The 11,348-nt window shown below is 35.5% G+C and overlaps 1 long non-coding RNA gene across 1 annotated transcript; it reads right to left on the reverse strand.

Annotated features, from left to right (window-relative positions):
- Window positions 1-3,961: 3,961 nt before the first annotated feature.
- Window positions 3,962-9,352, reverse strand: LOC309391851. Its single transcript, XR_014175345.1, has 3 exons — window positions 9,273-9,352; window positions 6,430-6,614; window positions 3,962-4,273 (listed from the first exon to the last, which is right to left on the reverse strand). It is a non-coding gene; the product is annotated as an uncharacterized lncRNA (long non-coding RNA).
- Between the last annotated feature and the right edge of the window lie 1,996 nt (window positions 9,353-11,348).

Here is an 11,348-nt window from a genome sequence, read left to right on the forward strand (position 1 = left end):
GAGAAGTTGGATTGGACTATCTCTCCTACCCCTTCCCTCTCTCACTCACTCTCAAACAAACACCCACACACACAAAAGTTGGATTGGATATCTTTTCCAGTGGCTTGAAAGCAGCTCCTCTGCCATCCCCCCCCCATTCCCCTGCTGCCTTTCCCAAACACCTCCACCATTGCAAATGCAGCCTGCTGTCTGGGTGGGAAATGCCTGGAACACAATAAAGCCCACCCACCACCTCCTGCTGGCAGGCTGGGGTGAGAGGAGAGGCAGAGAAGCCGGAGGGGAGCCGAGCCGAGCCTTCCAAAAGAAAGAGGCTGGGGGAAGTGTGTGTACTACAGCATGGCTCTTTGCCTGGCTTCCTGCCTCCTCCTGTGGTCTCCTCAGTGCTCGCTTGTGCTCTCCCTCCCCAAGTGTAGTTTGATTGCAGGTGGAGCCACGTTGCCTTTTCAAACTTGTAATCAGTGAAGCTGGGCTAGATTTTTATATAGTTTTATCCAGCTGTGTGTGTGAGAGAGAGAAATGAATGGGGGCCTGGGGAGGAAGTCACTACACTTGGGGAGGGAGAGCACCAGTGAGGTTAAGCAGAGTCATCCACGGTGAGGCAGCAACTAGCTCAGCTTTTTCCTTTTACTTTTTTTTTTCATGATGAGAGTGGTGAGGCTGTGCCTCACTTGCCTCACCTGACTGCACGTCACTGACTAATTGTAATCAGATACTGAAAAACGGAGCAGGAGAGATCATCTTTTCTAATTATGCAATTCCTCAAAATATCTGCTGTGAAATGGGTTTTATCAAAATGCCATTTTTCTTTCAAAAAATCAATGTTTCTCATTAACTAACAGTATCAAATTCTTCATTTTTAATGCTTGCTGGAGGCTATTTGAGCTTGAATCATTATGCATTTTTGTGGATATGTAGTAATGATTTATGCTCCGCTCATAGTAGAAGAATATGTAACTAAATAGAAACTTGTCTTGAACCTCTTGGTCCTCTCTGTTTAGAACAAGTCTTTTCTTCCATCTATTTATTAAGATTTTGTAACTTTATACAGCTAGTCAGGAGTCAGTAAACTAGGAGTATATATTAAATGGCCATGTCCTGTTGCACAATCTACAAATGTCAGTGACATATAGCTGAATTATGGGAGGTAAAATCCCACAAAGGATGAGTAATATATTTAAGCTTATTTAGGCTTAGTACACTGTATATTTAATTGAGGAACCATACATTCAGTACATATTTTATTAATGCATGTATTCAATTTGTATACATGCTCATCCCACCTAAATGCCTCTGGAGGGCTACAGCAGGGAAAATTGAACAAATCCATACAAAAGTACAACAAAATGTATAGAAAAACATAAAATACCAGAACCACATCCACTTTTGTATTGCACTCAACATAGATGTTGTAAGACAGGCATGTCCAAAGTGCGGCCCGGGGGCCAAATGTGGCCCCTTTTCAAATTTCAAGCGGCCCGCAGCCTCTTCTCCCCACTGGAGTTATTTGTTTAGTCTTTCATAAAATACCATATTTTTCGAAGTATAAAGATGCATCTTTTTCCCCTCAAAAAAGAGGCTAAAAATCTGGGTGCATCTTATACACTGAATACAGCATTTTTTGCCTCCCAAAACTGCCCCCTTCACCAAAATGGCTGCGCATAGCCTTTAGGAGGTTTTCAGAGTGCTCCTGGGGGCTGTGGAGGGCATAAATGAGCAAAAAATGGGCCATTTTTGCTCAACTTTGCCCCCCCCCCTAGCGCCCAGGAGCACTCTAGAAGCCTTTTTAAGGCTATTCATGCCCTTTTAAAAAAAAGGCCCATTTTCGTGAAAAAAGGGCCATTTTTGGGAGAGTGCAAAAACTTTTTTTTTAATTTGCCTCTTCAAAATCTTGGTGCGTCTTATACTCTGAAAAATATGGTAGTTAATTCGCATTTAATGTTAAGGGTTCAAAGAATGTCAGGCTGAATGATCGGCCCCACACATTTTCACCTCACCAAATCTGGCCCTCCTTGCAAAAAGTTTGGACACCCCTGTTGTAAGAGCTCTCCACTATTGCCAGACCTCCAGATATAGCAACAAAAGCATTCATGGCCTTCTTAAAGAGAAGGTCAGGGCCAATCAAAGTTCCAGGCAAATGCTGTTCTACAGGATGGGTGCCATGGCAGAAAAGGGTCTCTTCCTGAGTCTCCCCCAGATGAACCCATATATAAGATCCATAACATGTCTCTCCTGCTGGAGGGGAACATACAACTGGTGAGAGGCAGTTTTTCAAATAACCCAGTCCTATAACATAATGTTTTATAGGTCATAGGCAACACCTTGAAACTGCATCCGGAAACGTATTGGCAACCAGTGCCACTTTGGGAACAGAGGTGTGATTGAGGAAATATGGAACAGCCCATGCTACCTCATTTTGCACCAGCTGCAGCTTCTGAATGCTCTTCAAGGACAATCGCTATATATTTATACATAGCAATTCATCCCAAACAAAATATTTTGGAATAAAGTTTCTTGAATTTAGACACTTGAACCAAACATCTCCTTGATAGGACGATCATCTGTATTGTATAGGAGAGGTCATTAATATCTTTAGATAGGTTTGAAACAATTCTAGCCTAAAACCATAAATAGATGATGCCACCTAGTGTGTTTTAAGTAATATAAAATGTTGTATAACAAAACTGTATACAATCATAATTAAAATGTATAACTTCCTTATCTTTAAAATCTAATCTAAAACAAGATTTTTTTAAAAAAAGAATTATAAATGAAAGTAAATCAATGGTAAAAAGAAACCAGTAAAATCTTTATATGCATATATACACTGTATACATACAAACATTGATAAAGCTGTTTTATTTGAAAGAAAAAGAAAGCATTAATATAATCTGTATTTTATGGCACATTTGTAAACTTAGAGTAAGATATTTCTATTCTTTATTATTGTTAGCTTTTCAGTCACACTAATTTTCCACACTCACAGTATCATGATCCAATGAGAACCTTTTTTTTTTTACTTTTCCAATGTTTTGCAACGACAAACCTGGCAGCTAACAACAGGAATTGCAACAATTTCTTATGTCAAATCAGTGTATTTGTGTTAGGAAAAACAGACAATAAGCCAACAGAATTTTGTGGGTTTTTTCCAATTTCTTCATAAACTTTCAGTGAAAATTCTCACTAACTGGGTATTGCCAACAGCTTTATAGATTAGATTGGACAGGTCATAAGCAAATAGGCACATAATATGCCTTCCCATCTCAATCTATAATATAGTACTTTTAGTGAACACTAGCAACATTTGAACATAAGAACACAAGAAATAATATATACTTATTTTTAAAAAATTAGATTCATATAGATTCTATTTTGAGTTTCCCCAAAAATATGTTCTTCTAGCTTTTGTTCTGCCCCTTCTAGTTAGCAACTCATACAATATTTCTCTTCTCTCAGCAATTTATAGCTTTAAAGTTACTAACAGTATACAAATTAGGAAGTCCATCAGATAAAGATCTCCAAGAGGTTTGACTTAAAATATTGACAATAGAGTGTATTCCACATGAATTAAGAGTTTTTTAAACTACTTTAAATACGTAACTCAATACACTCATTCAAAGTTATTATGACATGAGCAATCTAGACAATCACCTTACCAATTTCCATTGACATAAGACAGGAGATACATTTGTTATATTTAAATAACAAAAAGCCTCCTATTATTATTTTAATACATTTTCATTTATAGTCAATAATATTGGGATAGTTGGAACAATATTTGATTTTATGATTGCTTACACAATGTAAGATACCACGATTGATTGGATTCACATAAATCATTTTGCAGCTTTGACTGTTGTGAATGAGATCAATAGAGGGTAATAGTAGATGTTTTTTGAGTATGAAAGTATTTATGAAAAATCTCAGACATGCAGCAAAAATAATTGTTGTTATTTAAGGCTATGCAATAATTTCATAATCAGGCTCAAATGTTTTTGATAAATGGCAAAAATTCTAGTATCCAATTTATGGCAAGCCATTTAGCTGAAGCAGGAAAAAATTCCTTGGCCAATTATGCAATACATAAAAATAGCTTAAAGTAGGAAAGGAACAGGCTGATATTGAGGTTTCTGATGAATCTAGATTTGTCATGAATATGTTTTTACCATGATTTGGATCACAGCCCAGTGTCCTTTCTTGTCATGGATTTTCCTTTGTATTCATAGCATGAATGATGAGATGCAGACATCATTTTGGAAATTGTTTCACAATTCCTCTGTATATTTCAAGTATCAGACAAGAATATAGGTTATGTAAGAAATTTCTTCAGTCAATGGCACCAATACAGAAGTGTTAGTGACTTTCAGTCTGGGAGATATTAACAGCTGTTTGTCTATTGTGATTTAGAATCATAGACTATCCTAGGTTTGGTACGATGTCCCTTTGGATAATTTCATAGTCTTAGTTATAGGCTACACTATCTATTTTTCTGTTGAATTTTTTTAAAAAGTATTCTTTCTTTTTGGATCCACTAAAACTTTATTTGGATACTGTCACAGTCTTAATACATAATTAAAAGTCTAACAGACTAAGAAGTTTAGCTTCCAATTGACGTTGCAATCCCCCATTTTGGATTGCAGCAAAGCAATTTCTAGTTCTCTTTTAGATTTAACTACAAACAACTCTTAATTTATACCGAATTAGGCTGTAGCATCAGAGATAGATTGTTTGAAAATATTCTCACCCTTAAAATCTAAAATTCGGATCAATATTGACTAATCCAAACTTGTTTATTCTTTAGATAAAAGCCATGTCATCAAAATATATTAAATAAGTTATTTTTGTGGACAGAAGGATGGCTTGGCAACATTTAGGCTTATGAAAGCTGTTCTTCCATTTTAAATTATTATAAGACTTGCATTGCAAATTTTCAGGCTCTTAGTAATGAACTATGATTTCGTAATAATATATCAGAGGTATCTGGAATTAATGTAATAGAATGAATGTTTCACTGCAGTTGAAGATACAGGTAGTCCTCAACTTATGGCCACAATTAAGCCCAAAATTTCTGTTGCTAAGTGAAACAATTGTTAAGTGAGTTTTGCCCCATTTTACAATCTTTCTTGCTACATTTGTTAAGTGAATCACTGTAGTTAACTTAGTAATAAGATTGTTAAGTGAATCTGTCATTCCCAATGACTTTGCTTGTTAGAGTGTTGCAAAAGATGAACGCATAACCTTGGGACATGGCAACTATCATAACTATGAACAAGTTGCCAAGCATTCGAACTTCGACCATGTGACTGTCAGGGGAAATTTCACCCTGAACTAATGAGGTCTGGAATCGACGACTTTTCCAAACAGCATATCCTCAAGAAGCGAAAAAAATAAAATAAAACCCGAGAACATGTTCTAATTAAAAACAAGTTTTAATACAAAAATAACAAAATAGAAATAAAACAAATCTAATTGTTACATTTTGGCAAGAACAAATGTTGTCCGCCTTCTTGAAGACGAACAAAGATCAAAAGGAAGGAAGTCTCTGGAATGTGTGATGTATTATAAACATGTTAAGCATGCGCAGTAAATCATTGCTGATAAGAAAAACTTCTCTACAGTATAACTTATAATAGAGGCTCAAGTAGACAAACAAAATAACGTAGTGACAGTGACCATGGAGATGCCCCAATGGTCATAAGTGTTTGAAATGGTCATAACTTACTTTTTTCAGTGACTTTGTAACTTTGAACAATCACTAAACAAATGATTGTAAGTCGAGGACTACCTCTACCTCTGTTTGGTTATGTATTTTTGATCAGTTTTTGCACTGAAAAAAATAATAAATTGGGAGGAAAAGCACAGATCATGAGAATTTTTCAAGGAAATATGCTCTGGAAATGTCTGTTCATCAGCTTCTTCTACATTACGTAACCCCACTAGTTATCCATCCCTTGGATAAACTTGAAGATATATCAGCAGAATGGTTTTCTATATTTTCTACTGAAGATTATACAGAATTTGAACTAGTGCAGCATTTTTAAAGATGGACGAGAGAATTTCATCTGAAGTGAACATTTTGCTGCCACTGGACTAGTACTTGTGTTTTTACTCCCATACTTTTAACTGATTTCATCAGTTAAAATATTCATAGTGTGAAAATTGGATATTTCAAAGAAGAGATGTGGAAGGTGAGGGAGTAAGCAGACTGACTTTGTTTCTTATTCTTCTACATGGCAGAATTTGTGTTCCCCCTTGCTGGTCTGAATCTCCTTAACTTCTACAACTCAAGGCTTTATTACATATTTCATTTAATCCAATTTTTCCTTGAATAATTCACTTATATAATAATGTGCCTTGAAATGTTGGAATGAAACAGACTAGATGTCATAAATAAATAAATGTTCATGAATTGATATAAAGTTAGAAACTTACACTGAAACAGATAGCTCTCTGGCACGCTACATATGGAATATTTAAAAGGCCTGGGCCTAATTTAAAATGTAGTTTTTAAAAATTAGATGAACAACTCCCAAGTTTCATTTGGCTCCTCATTGCATCTTGGGATAAGGTGCAGGCTGTTCTTTCCTTCCCTCCTCTTCACTTCCTCCTCCTCTTTCCTGTCAAATTGCAAATAATATGTGAAACAAATTAATGTTGGCTCTGTACTTCAAATTACTTATCCACATTTCCCATAAACAAGAGGGATTATTCAGCAATGACCCTGTTCAAATGAAGCTTTTTAAAGTTCCATTTATAACAACAGGAAGGAACACGTGCTTAAATTTCTCCTCCCCAAATTAATCAGCTGGGTTTAATTATGGTGGGATAATACTAAGGATTAGATTACAATGAAGTTTTTTTCTCCATACAATATATTCATGGGCTGAGTTTAAGACTGTAATGTTGATAAAGATATCTTGAAGCAATTTTTATTTAACAATGCTAGGGACAATGTACATAGAATTCTACATCTTTTTCTAAGCCCTCAAATTTGTTTAAATTGCTCCTGCCTGAATTTTTTTTTGTCTGATTAATATGCAGAATTAGTTTTTTAATATTCATGAATATCCTGATAGAGAGATCTAGTTAAAAAAACTAAAATGTTTGAAGTCATTGTATGTTATTGCTCAATAGGTCTGTTTTTGTAGTCGTCTGGGTCTGTCTCTTCTTATTGCTGCCAAAGTATAAATAAAATTTATGTTTACACAGCAGTAATCTTCTTGTGCCAAAAAGGCTTTCCCCAGGGTTTGTAATTGTAGTTGCTTTTCTCCTCCACGTTGCCAGATTCTGTTATTCTGTCACTCTCACATATTGTCCTTGATTGTTGTTGTTTTTTAAAAAAAACTTCTGATAAATTAAAAAAACAACCAGAAGTAGCCTTACACAAAATGTCCAATTATGCAGAGAGAGGAGTAAAAAGGAAAAAGTGACGCACAGGGAAATTTGGACTGGCTTGTTATGTGACCATTTCTTATCTCAGATGAACCACCCCCCCTCCCTCCAATAGACTGATTCTTTGTAGGTATGAACACTTCACCTTATGCAGAGGTCTTCTGTAAATGTAAGCACAAATGGGAAGCTCTTCCTTCCTGTCCTCTAGATCAGATGTGTCCAATTTATGGCCCATGGGTGACATTTAGCCTTGGACTAGTAAAGCAGCCCCACAACACCCTTCCCAAAATAAAGGAAGTTTGATCTTTGTGTATATTAACTATATTATGTATTTTACATGTGGTCCAAGACAAACCTGTCCAAGCAAGCCTTTCCTCCAGTCCAAGCAAGCCAAAAGCTTGACATACCTGCTCTACATTGTACATTCTACTTCCCCTTTTTTGGTCCTAATTACCCATACTATACGTAATTCTGTTCTTTTGTGGTTTTTCTTAATTTTCTCTGGTACACAGTTGAATCAGACCTTCTGCTTTTTATTTTCAACTAACTTCTTCCTACTTTTTAATCATCTTTCTTGCTTCAGTTCTTCATCTCTGATTATCCTCTTCTTGTAATGTCATTCCTCATTCAGAGTCTTCCCCTGAAAGCTCATTCTTCATCCTCTTTCATGTTCCTTTTTCTCATTCTATGCAATATGCATTTTTAATTATTTGTGTCATTAGTTGTCCTGTTGACTGAGGGTTTCTCATTTTTCTGTTAACAATTTTATCATAATTTAATCCCAGCCAAAATGAGTTATCACTTACTGTAATACCATACTTACATTTTGTTACCATTTAAGCAGCTGTATTTTCAGAGCCAATATACTACATCAGACACTGCATCAAAGCTATACTATACCATAGTATAGTACTATAAACATCATAATAATTTATGATGTTTCTTAAAATCATGCCCCTCATCAACACAAAAATGTAGATACCTGGCACTATTCATTCATGTAGTACTTCTCATATAATCTTAATTGTGAAATCATTATGATTATTTCAAGAGAGAAAATACAGTAGTTTGGAACAATTACAATTTTAATTTACTCCTAGCCAAACCAGAAACTACTAGACTGTATAAAAAAACCCAGTTATGAAATGTCATATAATCATAAAACCACTTAACTGAGATAAAGCTTTGCTGATTTAAAGGGATTTATTTCTGGGATACACCGAGAATTTTTTTGTTTATATTGTCTCTTCTAAATACACCCAAAGAACTCAAATCTTAAAACCGACAAAATATAAATGTACAGAGCTTAAACTCTGTACTGCAGATTTATTTGATTTGTCATTAAAATTTGAGATAATTCTTCAGAAACTCTACACAAATCTATGTCAACAAATAATTCATAATGTGGTTTTAAAAATTCTCCTGTGATGTTATTTACAACTGTAATCAAAGAGTGTGTTTCTCACAAAAATAATTCCCATACATGGAAAACATGAGAGATAGAAATGACGCTAGGATAATATTTTTCATTGACTTCTATATATAGACATGTTCCCCCTTGGGGAACATTTACAGTACTTTCTTAGCATGCCTTTTCTAGGATTCTGAAGCAGGAAAATCACAGTAAGAGTACATTATTTAACTTTAGACTGCACAAGAAAATCTGCTACATACCAAGCACATTCAATTTCTCATTGCTTTTGGGAAGCAGAAATATATGTGCCTGAGGAATTACCATGGATAACTTAAAGCTCATGGAAAATATGAGGCCTCCCAATGATGGGTAAACTTTACATACCTGTATGACCTAACCCTACCCAAAGCATTAGCTTCTCTTTGAGTAGGGTTACCTCATGTTCTCCTTTATGCATTAAGAGACTTACCTGGCAGGTATCACTTTAAAATCAAATGTTGTCTGGCTTTTTGAATATGCCTTCCTGAGCAGTTTTTTTCCACTATGCAGTGCTTCCCTAATAAATGCCAATAAATTACCAAATTCAGTTCTGTGACTTTAATTAGCTTATCAGTATCCTGCAGTAGGCTTGCCTTGCTGCCTGAAATTGACAAGACTTTAATCAGTTACATATTGAAGGCTTTTGCTTCCTATTTTAGCACATCCTTGACATAAAAAACAGTCTTTCTGATGCTGGAAAAGATAACTTCATGCACAAGTAGAACTCAGTACTGAGGGGGGAGTTATTCCACTGTAACTTTTGCTATGGAGAAAGTTCAACACTTAATGTGTGTTCCCTTTCCATCCATTTGTCCTCCTTTTCAATGTCAATTGTCCTCCTTTGCCTGTTATATCTAGTAATCCTGCCTTTTGGGATATGTGATGGCACACTTTCAGTCTCTTAGAATGTGTACAGAGAGTTTCCCCTGTGATTAGTAAAGTGGATGGCTGGCAGAAAGATCAGTCTGCTGATTCTGTACTCATCTTTAATTGGTAGGGAAGAAGACCCAAAACCACAGAAAGTTTAAAGACAGGACTTTGCCTAATCTAGGTCTGCATTAAAGGATACAGGGTCTAGACAGCTAAGAACCTATTACAATGAGTACATAAAATCTTTCTTGAATTGATCTCAGCTGAAGACCACCTGGACACATCCATGTCATTTAACTGCCAACAGGGTGCAAGTGGTCTGCCATTGCCTTCTGCCTGGATATTTTTCAATATCTCAGTCCAGTCAATAACCCAGGGATTACCTGGTAGCCTCCACTGAGACTCTGTCCAGGTTTGAGCTTTCTTAGCTTGATATAAGTATCACTGAAGTAAATATGGCAAACTGCTGTGATATTACTATGAAGAAATAAATGTTGATATTTTAGATCACATGTCAAGCCATTTATAAAAACTTATTTACTTTTAACAATTTTATTTCTTTCACAGTGCTGCTAGAGTCAAACAGTGGCAGTATTAAGACATACTGAAAAGCTGGTGGTAATGATGGTAGGCCATAGTTTTCCACAAGAACAAAATACCGGCCTAAGAACTAGTTTTGAGCCAAGAAACCTGCTACTACTTTTTGCTGGGAATTGCCTTTGCTGTCTCTTTGTATGTTCCTGGTTACTAGTTTCTGTTATGTACATTTAATCTTTATCTCTGTTTTCTCTCTGTCTTGTATGTATTTCAGCATGAAGATAAAATTTCAAAAAACCTTCCTTTGCTAAAATTCTCCTCCTTTTTTTTTTTTAGAAAGTAAACATTGTTTCCTAACTCTCTTTTAATTTGGTTGTCTTCACAAATAAGAATAGGTTACCTCTCTAAAAGTCAAAACAATCAAACAAACAAACAGCCTTCCTCCTGGGAACATTCAGGGTTTTTCTTCTTCCACTTAAAGATTGTAAAGAGATATTGTTCAATACAAGTATTCTTCTTTCTACATCCCTGAATTTCACAGTCAAATAAAACAAATCCTGTTGTGTCTCTTCTCTCTACAGTGCAGTAGAGAATTCTTCCATAGAGAACAAAGTTTATTTTCTCATATGAACCAAATGCAGCCTATCAGTAAACCATGCCCACCTACACATCCAGATATCAGCCTGTTAACTCACTGCCCTGAGGCAAAGGACTTTTCTGCTTTATTCACTTCCCGATTCAATGAGGATCTATTATTGTGGTCTATCTTGTTCTTTTTCTCCATTTCTTGTTCATGGGTGGTAATAATTACTTCCTTTTCTTCCCAAAATACCTTTAATAGGGGAAATGTGCCTGTAAGCCTTTGTAGTGAGAAATTGGCTTATAAATTCCACAAAGGAAAAAAAAAACTCACCACATAATTATAAGTAGACCAGCTGGCAGAAGGGCAGTCTAGTAGTATACTATCCTTTTTAAAAATGAATCCCATTTTTAGGAGGATGCAATAGGATGACTATTGCATCTTATATCCTTCAGTTATAGAGTAAAATCAAATTGGAGATAGAAGGAACGTTTTTTTTTTTAAAAAAAATCAATAGAA

The sequence above is a fragment of the Natrix helvetica genome (assembly GCF_964273705.1).
Source record: "Natrix helvetica genome assembly, chromosome: 4".
Taxonomy (NCBI): Eukaryota; Metazoa; Chordata; class Lepidosauria; order Squamata; family Natricidae; genus Natrix; species Natrix helvetica.